Source organism: Mirounga angustirostris, unplaced genomic scaffold, assembly GCF_029215605.1.
Source record: "Mirounga angustirostris isolate CCGP_5_RB_7025 unplaced genomic scaffold, mMirAng1.0.hap1 SCAF_14, whole genome shotgun sequence".
NCBI classification, from domain to species: domain Eukaryota; kingdom Metazoa; phylum Chordata; class Mammalia; order Carnivora; family Phocidae; genus Mirounga; species Mirounga angustirostris.
This window is the reverse complement of record NW_026991722.1, coordinates 18,223,781-18,236,989: the sequence shown is the minus strand read 5'-3', so window position 1 is coordinate 18,236,989 and position 13,209 is coordinate 18,223,781. Positions and strand designations below refer to the sequence as shown.

General features: G+C 35.1%; 1 protein-coding gene across 2 annotated transcripts in view; it reads left to right on the top strand.

The window, feature by feature from the left end:
• WDR7 (WD repeat domain 7) overlaps positions 1–13,209 on the top strand; it is a 359,672-nt gene that overhangs the window by 151,426 nt on the left and 195,037 nt on the right. The gene's annotated exons all lie outside the window — the stretch shown is intronic.

Here is a 13,209-nt window from a genome sequence, read left to right as displayed (position 1 = left end):
TAGGTTAGAAAATGAAAGTTTTTATTCTCTGCACATTGTAGTTACTCCACTATCTTAGTACTCATCTGACTCATTTTTCATTCTTTTTATAACTGTGTTTGCAAGTTAATTCTTTAAAAGCTCTGCCAGAGGCAATGATTGGTGCTCCCTTGGTTAATTCAACTTTCCATTCTCCTCTAAATCATTGGTTAGATATGAATAGTCTTTAAAATGAATTGTGAGATTTAATCAGTGTAATGTAGTGGAATAATGATGTGCTTCTATAGATGCATTATGCTCATTACAGTGTATGAATGCTTAATACCTTCAGCAATTTGATACCATTTTGTCATGTTTCCAGGCTGAAGTACTATATTTCATGTACCTGCTTACTTAGTTTTCTTTGAGGATTACCATTTTACTTCTTTCTTTATATTCCATGTATGAATATATATATATATTTATATTTTGAGACATAATTTGTGTTTCATTATGATAGTGAAGCCACACAACCCTCATAAATATAAATATATGTAGTATGTACTGTACTGAGATCTTCGTGGGGCCAAGGTCCACCGCCTTATTTTTGGTCCCCACATGACCCAGCACCAAGCCCTTAGCTTAGCAGGCACTTAACTGAGGAATAGACTTTTCATAATACCAATTTGTTGCTCAGATTATTCCAGCATTGGCCATAGGGAGCTCCCTTAAGTTGGCTTCAGTGTCATTTTGATAGGATTCTTTTTTAAAGTACTTCCTTATTTTCTGACTTAGAACAGGCTCCTCACTCACCTTCTATTTTCCCTGCCCCAGTTCTAGACTCAGCTCTTTCCCTGAGGGTGCCCTGGTTCCCTAAACTAAAAGTATTAGAAGCTCAGATCTGGGTGCTGGGTGTGCTTGTTTTCCTTTCACTGCTTCTAGGTCCTCTGACAGGGCAGAACTGGAAGATCTAGTTGTGCACACTACTAATGCGTGTATACCCACATACCTGTAAGGATTTCTCTATCTATCTGTATATTCAAACGATATGAGTTCACACTGATATCTCCCATTTTAATCAAGCAACACGGGATTCAGTCCAGTCTTCCCCTTTTGCTTATGGGTAATTTTTTTCTCTGAACGTGAGAAACCAGACTCTCATTATTTACAATAATAGACTTACTTGTGTTTTCAACCCTGATAGATACAAAAAGTAATTTAGAATTGCTAACCTGTACCTCTCTGAAAAACCAGTTTACCACCTGGAACACAGTATTTGTGTACAGTTCTTTTTGTCTTTAGTTAGCTCACTGTATGCAGTGTTTTGGCCTGTTTTCCAGCTACCCAGGTCAACTCCTTTTTCCTTTACAGCTTCAGTGATGTTATGTCATACATTTATAATATAGTTATATTCATCCTGCAGTTCATTCTGGGTTCTCTGGCATTCTGGTTAATCCATTATTTTTTTTTCATTTGCATGCAGTGAAGTTTACTCTTTGGGTGTATAGGTCCTTGGGTTTTGACAAATGAATAAAGTCGGGTATCTACCTTCACAGTACCATTCAGAACATTCCTAACACCTTGGAAATTACCTTTTGTAGCCCCTTTGTAACCAATCCCATCCCCACCAGCCAACCCTTGGCAACCACTGATCTGTTTTCCATCCATATAACTTTGCCTTTTCCAAAATTCTGCATAAATGGAATCATACAGCATGTAGCCTTTTAGGTTTGTTTTTGTTCACTTAGCAAAATATATTTAAGATTCATCCATATTGTTGCATGGATCAGCAGGTCATTCCTTTTTATTGCTAAATAATATTCCATTATATGGGTGCACCAAAGTTTATCCATTCACCTGTTTCTGGACATCTGGATTGTTTCCAGATTTTGGTGATTATGAATAAGCTGCGACAGCTATTCATGTTCAGGATTTTGTATTATTGTGAGATTTCAATTCACTTCGACAAATATCTAGGATTGGAATTGCTAGACCATATGGTAAATGTGAGTGTAATTAAACAAACTGCCATACTGTTTTTCCAAAGTTGCTGAAACATTTTACAATGCTAGTAGTTATTCCTGTTGCTCTGTATCCTTACCAGCATTTGATGATGTTAGGCTTTGTTTTGTTTTGTTTTGTTTTTCTTTAGGTATTTTATGTTGAGTGTAGTGGTATCTCACTGTGATTTTAAGTTGCATTTCCTTAGTAACTAATGATGTTGAGCAGGTTTTCACATGATGATTTTCCATCTTTTTTTAAAAAAAAGATTCATTTATCTTAGTAAGCAAGTGGGAGGAGGGGCAGAGGGAGAGAGAGAATCCCGAAACAGACTCCCAGCTGATTGCGGAGCCTGACGCTGCCGGATCTGACCCTGAGATCATGACCTGAGCCGAAATCAAGAGTCGGGTGCTTAACCGACTGAGCCACCCAGGCACCCCTGTTTTCCATCTTTATATCCTCTTTGATGAAATAACCTGATTATGCCTTTTGCTTAGCTTATTTTTATTCGGTTGCTTGTTTTCTTATTGATGATAAGAGTTCCTTATATATAATGGGTACAAGTCCTTTGACAGATGTATAATTTTCAAATATTTTCTTCCAGTCTGTGACTTGTCATTTACAGAATAAAAGTTTTTGATAAAGTCCAGTTTATCAATTTCTTTCATGACTCATGTTTTTGGTATTGTATCTCAAAACTCATTGACAAACCCAAGGTCGTGGAGATTTTCTCCAAGAAGCATTAGATTTATCTTATGACTTAATATTTTCATTCATTTCTCTCTGTAAGTAGCATTCTTGCTTGCTTCATCCTTTTTAACCTATAACATGTCTTTTAGGTCATTAACTTACTATCTGTACTTAACACATCTTAAGAGTTTGCCTATAATTTTACAAGCTACTTATTTATTTATTATCTAGACCGAACATGTCTTACGGGTTTTATCCATCTGAATGTTTTTCTTGTTATCGAAGAAGAACTTAATATTCTCAAATAATGAAGTCAGAGCACATCACAGTGTTTATCTAAGTTATTATTGTAAATATTGAAATATCACAAATGCCTTTATAGTGTGATCTTATAGCATATTGCTGCCAATTAAGTGTGTCACCCACTAGGATATTAAAACAAGATTCCTATGTCTTTATTTTCAAATACATTAATCATTGTGTGCTAAGATATTAAGAGGTCAAAAGCTTTCCTACTCCTGTGTGTATGTAGATACTTGAAAATTACATAATTTGGCAGTAACAAGCAATCGTAAGATAAATTGGTTCTTTGAAATGTAAATATTCTGTTTTTGCCTTCAAATGGCTTATATATAAACAGATGTCATAAGATGTCTGGAAATATAGCTCTAAAAGCCGGGAAGTGATGTCTAATCAAGTTAAAAAAAAAAGATATAAATAAATGGGTTCATCAAATAGAAAAAAAATGTTGAATATTGAATCCTGAGGGATTAGTAAAGTACTTCTACAGAAAAAGTAAATAAAATAAGCCAAAATTAGTAATAACAAAAGTAATGGTAATAATATTAATTATGGTGCTATTTATTGAGCACTTACTACATTCTAGGTGCTGTGCTAACCTATTCCCCTTATTATCTGTCTTGAATTTAATAGGTAACACATCACTGTGGGGTTTTTTTATTTTTTTCTTTCTAATTTAATTTTATTATGTTAATCACCATACATTACATCATTAGGTTTTGATGTAGTGTTCCACGATTCACTGTTTGCCTATAACACCCAGTGCTCCATTCAGTACGTGCCCTCTTTAATACGCATCACCAGGCTAATCCATCCCCCCACCCCCTCCCCTCTAGAACCCTCAGTTTGTTTGAGTCCATAGGCTCTCATGGTTCGTCTCCCCCTCCGATTTCCCCTGCTTCATTTTTCCCTTCCTACTATCTTCTTCTTTTTTTTTTTTAAACATATAATGTATTATTTGTTTCAGAGGTACAGGTCTGTGATTCAGCAGTCTTGAGGGTGCTCTGCTAAGCGGAACAAGTCAGTCAGAGAAAGACATGATCTCACACATCATTTTGTTTTATCCTGTATTCGTTGCCTTGTAAACAAGGATACAAAGCATCTTGGCTAGGTTGCCAGAAGTTACTGCTTTTCATCGGTTGCCTCTCTGAGACTGTCTGGTAGTATCGCTCAGACTCTCTGCCTTCAAGATTGTCTTCAAACAGCTGCTTCTGGCTCTGCACAAACTGAATTCCTAGACTACTCTGATGATAAGAAATAGAAGATATAGGGTTATCCTTACTCACCCTAAAATCTCAAATATTAAAGTTTCGTTTATTGTCGTTACAGAGCTACTGACCCTGGCAATCTTGTGATTATGTTTGCCACCTGTTGACCTGTTCAGACCTGGGCGCTCGGTCAATATTTAAGAGAGTGGAAGGAACTTTGCATGGTTACCCCACTTCATCATTCTAATGTCTTTGCTTTACTCATATTGGCAGCGCCAGCTTCTCTCATTCAGATCTTTCCCAGTTTTCAGGGCCAGGCAAGTCTTCCTTATTTTAAAGCTCTCCCTAGCTTCTGCAGCATTCATCAGTTTCCCATTCCTTGATTTCTAAAGCAGCATGTTGTTATTAGAAAGAACAGCATACTTACTTTACTGTATTTAGTGCACCATGTTATTACCACTTGGTGGTGTAACTTCTGCCTGGGTAATCCTAGCAAAAGGGTGAAAATTCATAGAAGGTTTCAAAGGGAGTTTCTTCTCCACAAGAATATACTTTGCCTAGTTCTGAGATAAATAATTCTGCTTATAATTTAGGTTTCTAAATCATTCATGGTTGTAATTTTAAGGTTATACTTTAGTGCAGTTGTGTGTTAAGACAGATTTGCCTTTGTTTCTCAACACGTTGTAGATTGAACAATACATTTTTGTTTTATTGTGTCTTCTGAAACCAAAATTGGTGTTGAGTCAGCTCATAGCCTGCAAATCAAACAGAAATCTTTGAAAAAGTACATGCAATGAATTAAAAGTATTAGGTGTGATTTTTTACTATGGATCATTTTCAGATTCTTGTTGGGAAAGAGAAACAATAAAGCTTTATCCTCTTATATTATTATTCTGTTGATACTGTGTTTTCTATTCCTCATGTATATTTTGGTAAGTGTTTCTTTTGTTGCTTTCAGAATTGTTTATAATTACATTTTATGTGAGAACAATTTTCTAAAAAAAAAAAATCAAAATGCTAATGGAAGAATGTATTTCATTTCCTTAGAAATAACTACCAAAATTCATGTTACCAAATGATTATTATATTCTTATTCAGGCTTGAAGACATTTTGCTTATTTTACCTATATTTTTTCATCTAATTACTTTGTGGCCTTTAATAAACTAACTTGTTTTTGATAAATTGAAATGATCTCTGTTTAGAATAAGGGGTAAATACTCTCAACATTTCTTGCAGGAAGACTTTTCTCTGAGACATCTGTGCTGTTATATTTTATATTTTTGATGTTATTGCAGAAGGAAAAGTGGATACTGTGTCTTTAATGGAAAGCAAAAGGTTATCTTTCTCTGGCCTTTGTGTGTATGTGCTGATGTGGATGTAGGCAGCCAGACAGGCAATGTGTGCAGAGAGACTAGGGAACCGGCTGTGGATCGATAGAAGTGGTGTGAAGTGAATTAATGCGAGGCAGGCCGTCTGTCTGTCATAAGGATTGTGGGGAATGTGGGGCAGTGTGGTCAGTCACTGCAGAGATCTGCTTCCAATAAATTCAAGCCTTCTGCCTGAAAAGAAACTCTAGGTGCACACATACTCCCTTCCTTATTGTTAAATTTTACTTTATTCAAAGTAAATGTTCCTATCAAATTATCGCCTCTGGTATACTTTAATTGGACCACCGGAAAGCCACGGTTGTGAGAAACTGATGAAATAAAAATACCTGCTATTCTTTCAGATCCATTTTTCACCCTCAGTGCAAATCTATATCACTACGGGAATGAGAAATCGCATTTTTGTTAATATTTATAAATATCGTGGTATATATTTTCCTGAATCCTAACAATATTGTTTATCACTTTCATCCATCTAATCTTCAATAAAATAATAAAATTATAATGAACTCAAATGGTTTTATATCCCAATATGGATTAAAGCGCTGTATTTTAAATGTTACTCTATTAAAATTTAGTATTTAATCTTTGATTATTAAGTTAATCACATGACACGGAGATCTTCTGAGTTCCTATTATTTACCCTTACTCAGATAGCATTAGCCAGTAGGAAAAAAATATTTATGAAGGTAATTTATAAGCTTTTGAAAGAGAAATTTTAGAATAATGTACCTGATTTTGCTGACGTGGAGAGGCAAGTGCTATTTTAGTTCATTGATTTTGAAAACTGTATTCCATATTTACATTTTAAAAAATGTGTTTTCTAAAGTGATTAAAAATATTGCAGACAAATAGGAAGGAGAGAGAGAGTATGTTTGTGTGTATATATAATCTCACAGTGAAAGTGATCTCAGTGTTTAGAATCCAGATGACATGGAGAGCTCATAATAGTCTTCCTGTCCTCTGATTCTTACTTTGGCTCCCAGCCACACCCCACCCTGCCCCTTTTGCTGTGTGTCCAAACTTACTCAGACCTGTTTTCTGTTCCATCCCATTTTTCCCTTGTTTTCCTCCTGATTCACAGTGGAGAACCCATTAATAGATACCTGTTGTCTGGCATAATATACATTCATGTTTTTTATTTTGTGAAATCTGGATTTGGGGACTAGCTGGTTTTTTAAGTATCTCGCATCTTTCTATTATTTTTTATATCTCCTTTGTTCTAGTATCTCTCTCCTTTATCTCAATATCATCATCTCTTTATTGTACATCTTTCCCCAAAGCTTACTACTTAGTCCTACTTTCTTAGTATATTTAAATAATATAATTTGTATCATGGGACTGAAAGTACTCAGTTCTATTCAAGATGCATTTATGAGATGTTCATTATTGCCAATATTTTGGGGATACTCAGGAAGTAACTAAGTCTTGAATATTGTGGTGTGGTTTGACGAAGAAGCTCACTTACATCAAGTGTATAAGAAAATAGCAAAGTACCACCATATAATTAATTGACAACTTTTGTAATCTTTATTATTAAAATGCAAGAAACTGAGGCTTCCATATAAGTATTTTCTAAATGGACTTTTCTTCCTATTTCTCAGGAATATTTCATCATCTTACTGATAGTGGACAGGAGTAAACTGACTTTTATGCTTCAAAAAGTTTAGTTTTCTATGCCAAGAAGAAAGTAAAACAATTTTCTGTAGTCTTTGTGTTTCATGAAAAGCAGCATTATATTCCGGCATAATCCTCAGTTCTCTTTAGTGACAATGATGTAGTACCTTCTGTTGTATCAGTTTCTTTTTTAAGATAGGTTTATTGAGGTATAATGTATATATAGTAAAGTTCACCTTTTTTCAGGAATTGTATTGTTCTTTGGGTTTTAAGCAAATATGAACAGTCCTGTCCCCACTTCCACAATCAATATAGAGATTATTTTTGGAGTACTGGCTGGCTCAGTTGGTGGAGTGTGTGACTCTTGATCTTGGGGTCGTGAGTTCGAGCCCCACATTGGGTGGAGAGGATTACTTAAAAAAATAAAATCTTGGGGCGCCTGGGTGGCTCAGTCGTTAGGCGTCTGCCTTCGGCTCGGGTCATGATCCTGGAGTCCCGCATCGAGTCCCGCATCGGGCTCCCTGCTCAACAGGGAGTCTGCTTCTCCCTCTGACCCTTCCCCCTCTCATGTGCTCTCTCTCTCTCTCATTCTGTCTCAAATAAATAAATAAAATCTTTAAAAAAATAAAAATAAAATAAAATCTTAGAAACCCCCAAACATAGAGACTATTTTCATTACTCTACAATATTTGCTAATACCACTTTGTAGTCAGTCTCTTACCCACACCCCTAGCCTACGGTTGCCTTTTACAGAATGTCTGCTCTGATGTCAGCCTACTAACATAAGATGGTAACATAACATGTAAAATACTGTGGAGATTAGAAATAGCTATGACTAGGAATTTTTTTAAATGTTATTCCTTCTTTTGCAGATAATGATTGCCATGCTTAGAAGGATTAAATAATAGCTCTGCTCATCTTTTGCCATAACTGTATGGTCCAAAAGTTCAAAAGGAAAAGCTTCTATCATTTCCTCAAAGTGAACTGTTAAAATTAGTTTTTAATGATCTGCAACATTTCAATTTGAGAGTTGATGGTAGTAATGTGGTCTTCCCATTCTCAGTATCTCTTCCCTTGTGATCTCCCAACAAAAGTTAGGAATCTTAGGTATTTTGTTACCAACCCAATGCCCAGTTTGAAGTTAGGATAGTTAACTGGTCTTTAAAAAAGTAAAATATATGTAATTTTGAGGTAACCAGACCAATGTCTTTTTATTGATTGGTACCAAAACAACCCAGATATTTTGACTGTGAGTACTAACAGAATGAGTTACACAAAAGGTCAAACTCAAGAATATAATTTAATTTTTTAAAAATTAAAAATGGAACATTACTGCTTCCTCACACAAAATATTCATGGCAAATTTCATTTTCTTATTGCATAAATGTTCTATGTGGCTCTTTTTCCCCCTTTTTTCTTCAGTTGCATGGTAGAAAAGGTTCCACGAGAGTATGCAGAAGTAGCATTGTTGCTGTGTTCATTTGGAATGTTAGAAGGCAAACTTTTAAAAAATAGCTTTATTGAGTATACTTCACATGCCATTAAATTCACCCTTGAAAGTTCACAAATCAGGGTTGTTGGGTTTTTTTTAGCATATTCACAGAGTTGTGCAACCCTCACCACAACCAATTTCTGAACATTTTCATCACCCCCAAAAGGAATTCTTTTTTGTGTGTGTGAATCTACATAGGGTTTCTTTTTTTTTTTTTTTAACATTTTTAAAATTTAAATTCAATTAATTAACAATAATGTATTATTGGTTTTAGAGATACAGGTCTGTGATTCATCAGTCTTATATAATACCCAGTGCTCATTACATCACATGCTCTCCTTAATGTCCATCATCCCATCCCTACCCCCTCCCCTCCAGCAACCCTGTTTGTTGCCTATGATTATGAGTCTCTTCTGGTTTGTCTCCCTCTCTGGTTTCATCTTGTTTTATATTTTCCTCTCTTCCCCTATGATCCTCTGTTTTGTTTCTTAAATTTCACATATCAGTGAGATCATGTAATTGTCTTTCTCTGATTGACTTATTTCACTTTGCATAATACCCTCTAGTTCTATCCACATCGTTGCAAATGGCAAGATTTCATTTTTGATGGCTGAGTAATATTTCATTGTCTATAAAAGAAATTCTGTACCCATAGTATCATTCCCCATTTCCCCCCACTCCCAAGACCTAAGTACACAAATGTACTTTATAGATTTGTCTGTTTGGGACATTCCATGTAAATGGAATCATAGATGTTTTGTGACTGGCTTCTTTTACCTAATACTTACTTCCTTGTATTGCTGATTAATATTCCATTGTATGAATATATCAGGATTTATTTATCATTTGATAAATTGTGATATATTTATACATTTATTCATCAGTTGATGGACAACTCAGATTGTTTACACTCTTTGGCTTTTATGAATAGTGCTGCTGTGAACATTCATGTACAAGTCTGTGTGGACATAGGTTTTCATTCCCTGGGAGTACAATTGCTGAGTTATATATGATAACTCTGTTTAACCTTTTGAGGAACTGCCAGACTATTTACTGTAGAATTTTCAGAGTTCCTTACATAGGGGCACCTGGCTGGCTCAGCCCCTAGAGCATGTGACTCTTGATCTTGGGTTTGTGGGTTCGAGCCCTACATTGGGTGTAGAGATTACTTAAAAATAAAAATCTTTAAAAATTTAAAAATTTAAAAAAAAAGAGTTCCTTATATAGTTTAGCTACTAGTCCCTTGTTGGATATGTGATTTGTGAATCTTTTGTACTCGTCTGTAGCTTGTTTTTTCATTCTCTTAATGGGGTCTTAGGCGGAGCAAAAGTTTTTAATTTTGCTGAAGTCCACTTTGCCATTTTTTTCTTTTATGGATTATGCTTTTGGTGTCATGTCTAGGCATATATCGCAAAGATTTTATCTTTTTTTCTAAAAGTTTATAATTTTATGTTCTACATTTAAGTCCATGATCTATTTTGAGTTAATTTTTTTTTTTTAAGATTTTATTATTTATTTGACAGAGAGAGACACAGTGAGAGAGGGAACACAAGCAGGGGGGTAGTGGGAGAGGGAGAAGCAGGCTTCCCGCAGAGCAGGGCGCCCGATGCAGGGATCGATCCCAGGACCCTAGGATCATGACCTGAGCTGAAGGCAGACGCTTAACGACTGAGCCACCCAGGCACCCCTTGAGTTACTTTTTATATAAAGTGTGAGCCTTAGGTCAAGGTTCATATTTTTGCCTATGGATGTCCAGTTCTAATAGCCCACCTGTTGAAGAGATTATCTTTCCTCCATTGAATTGTTTTTGCACCTCTGTCAAAAATCAGTCGTGCGTATTTGTATGCATCTTTTTCGTGGTTCTCTGTTTTGTTCCATTAACCTTAAACCACATAGTTTTAATAAATTTAACTATATAATAAGTCTGGAAATGGAGTATATGGGTTTTTTTCTACCTTTTCCTTTTCCTCCCCCCCCAAAGTTCTAGCTATTCTAGTTCCTTTGTCTTTCCGTATAATTTTAGAATAATTTTGTCTATATCTACAAAAAAAAATTGTGCAAGGATTTTGATACAAATTACATTAAACCTGTATATCAATTTATGGAGAATTGACATCTTTACTATTTGTTGAATCTTCCAGTACATAAACATGGTATGTCTTTCCATTCCATTTATTTAGATCTTCTTTGATTTTTTTCATCAGTATTTTATAGGTTTCAGCATACAATTCTTGTATATTTTTGTTTCAGATTTATTTATTTATTTGAGAGAGAGCACTAGTGAGGGTGCAGGGGGGTGGGGTATGGGGAGAGGGAGAGAGAGAATCTCAAGCAGACTCCCCACTGAGCACAGAGCCCGAAGCAGGGCTTGATCTCATAACCCAAGATCGTGACCTGAGCTGAAATTGAGTCAGATGCTTAACTGAGAGCCACGTAGGTGCCCCTGTATATGTTTCTTTTAGATTTACATTTAAGTATTTCAGCTTTTTGAACCATTGTTAGTAGTATTTTCTTAAATGTAGTTTCATTGCCAGCATATAAAAATATAATTGATAAAAATTTTTTTCTTATATTCTGCAGCCTTGCTAAACTCACCTATTCAGTTTTTTGTTTTGTTTTTGTTTTGTCTATTCCTTTGGATTATCTATGTAGACAATCATTTTATCCTTAAATAGGGGCAGTTTACCTCATCCATTCCAAACTGTATCCATTTTCTTTTCTTACTTTATTACACTGGCTAGAAGTTCCAGTGCTCTGTTAAATAAGATGTGAGTGTGGACGGCTTTGTTTCATTTCTGATCATAGGAGGAAAGCATTCGGTCTTTCACCATTAAGTACAATGTTATAGATTTTTAGCGGATGCTCTTTATTAAGTGAAGAAGTTCCCCTCTATTTCTCTTTTTCTGAAAGTTTTTTTTTTAATCATAGGTTGATGTTGAATATTGATGGATATGATCATATGCTCTTTTTCTTCTTTAGCCTGTTAATAGGTTGATTGATCTTTGAACATAGAACAGACTTAAACCCCTGGAATAAATCTCAGTTGATCACGGTGTGTAATTCCTCATCTGTGTTGTTGAATTCTATTTCAACAAGTTCAGTTAGGACTTTTGAGACTAAGTGATATCGATCTGTAGTTTTCTTTTTTCTGTTTTTCTTTCCTTTATATATATATATTTTTTTCTGTCAAGAGATAAAGGATCTTGTAACTTTGTTTTGGAAAGCATTAATCAAAGAACCAGTTTCAGCATAGCTGCTTCTTGGTGTTTGAACCTTGGTTACTTTGAGAAATGCATGTTTGCTCTTAAGCTCTGTCCCAAAGTATTGACTGCCCATAGTTGACTAGTCACTGGGCACAGCACAAGAACTTTGTAGGGGGGCTTGACAGCGTTGATACTCAGGATTGTGAGAGTCCATGAGTTTTCATGGTTATGCTGTGATGTTCTGTCATACCTCCTACCCTGCCCTGAGCAACTCATTCCCTGGAAGAACTTCATGGTGAAAAGGATATTGGGGTTTGAAATCAGAAGACCTATGTGTCAATACTGGTTCTCAAATTTAGTAGCTGTGTTATATTAAACAGTTACTTAACCTCTCTGATTCAATGAGATGAATTTAAATGGTTTTATAAACTTGTTACTACATAAATACAAGCTTTATTTTTATTGAATCCCTTAATTTTATAGGAAAGGAAAATACTAATAAAAGTTGGTACTATCTAAACTGTTCCTTAATATCTTTTCCCCATTTCTCTGATCATTTTCAAAATTAACAAGTATTAAGAAACAAGACCAAGAGATTTCAGAGATTTATATTTTGATTTGATATGACATAATCTTTGATTTTGTGTTTCAGCAATAAATCCTTAGACATACGGCATTTACCTAATTTCCTCCCCCTTGTGATTATTTTACTGAAAGCCATTTTTAACTCAGTAATTAACTTCATAGTATTTTTCTGGTAATCTCCTTCCCTTTTTTAAAGTTTTATCTTGAAAACCCAACAGCAATATGATACTGCAGAGGGATGGCATCATTTGGCATTCATCAGCAACCACTGAATTTAGCACTGCTCATTTTTTTGTTGGAGCAATTCTGAACAAAGCAGTAGTACTTACATGGTGTGTCCTCCTTCCCAAATTGAAGTCATTAGGCCTTGGAACTGTCTACTGGTAAATCCAGTTCTGGGTCATTCAGGTGGTTCAAGACTAAGATTTTCCTCTCTTGATGACTTTGGTAAACCTGAGGCAGAAAGATTGAATTTCACATAGAAATGTTTAAGTTAATACACCCTCGGGAAAAAAAGAAGTCCTTGAATGTTTATAGCTTTTGATTTTTAAAATATTTCTGTGGATACTATGAATGCAGTTATTGAAGTACTTATTTAAAAGATTGATTAGAAGGTTCAGTTTCTAAAGTAACTTCCAGTGGTGAAATTTCTGTATTTTGTGATTTAGTAATACCTGTTGATAACCATATGAAAAATATTGAGACACCCTACTATCCATTACCAAATTAGAAATAATGTGGTAGACAACAAAATATATCTTCAAGGGTG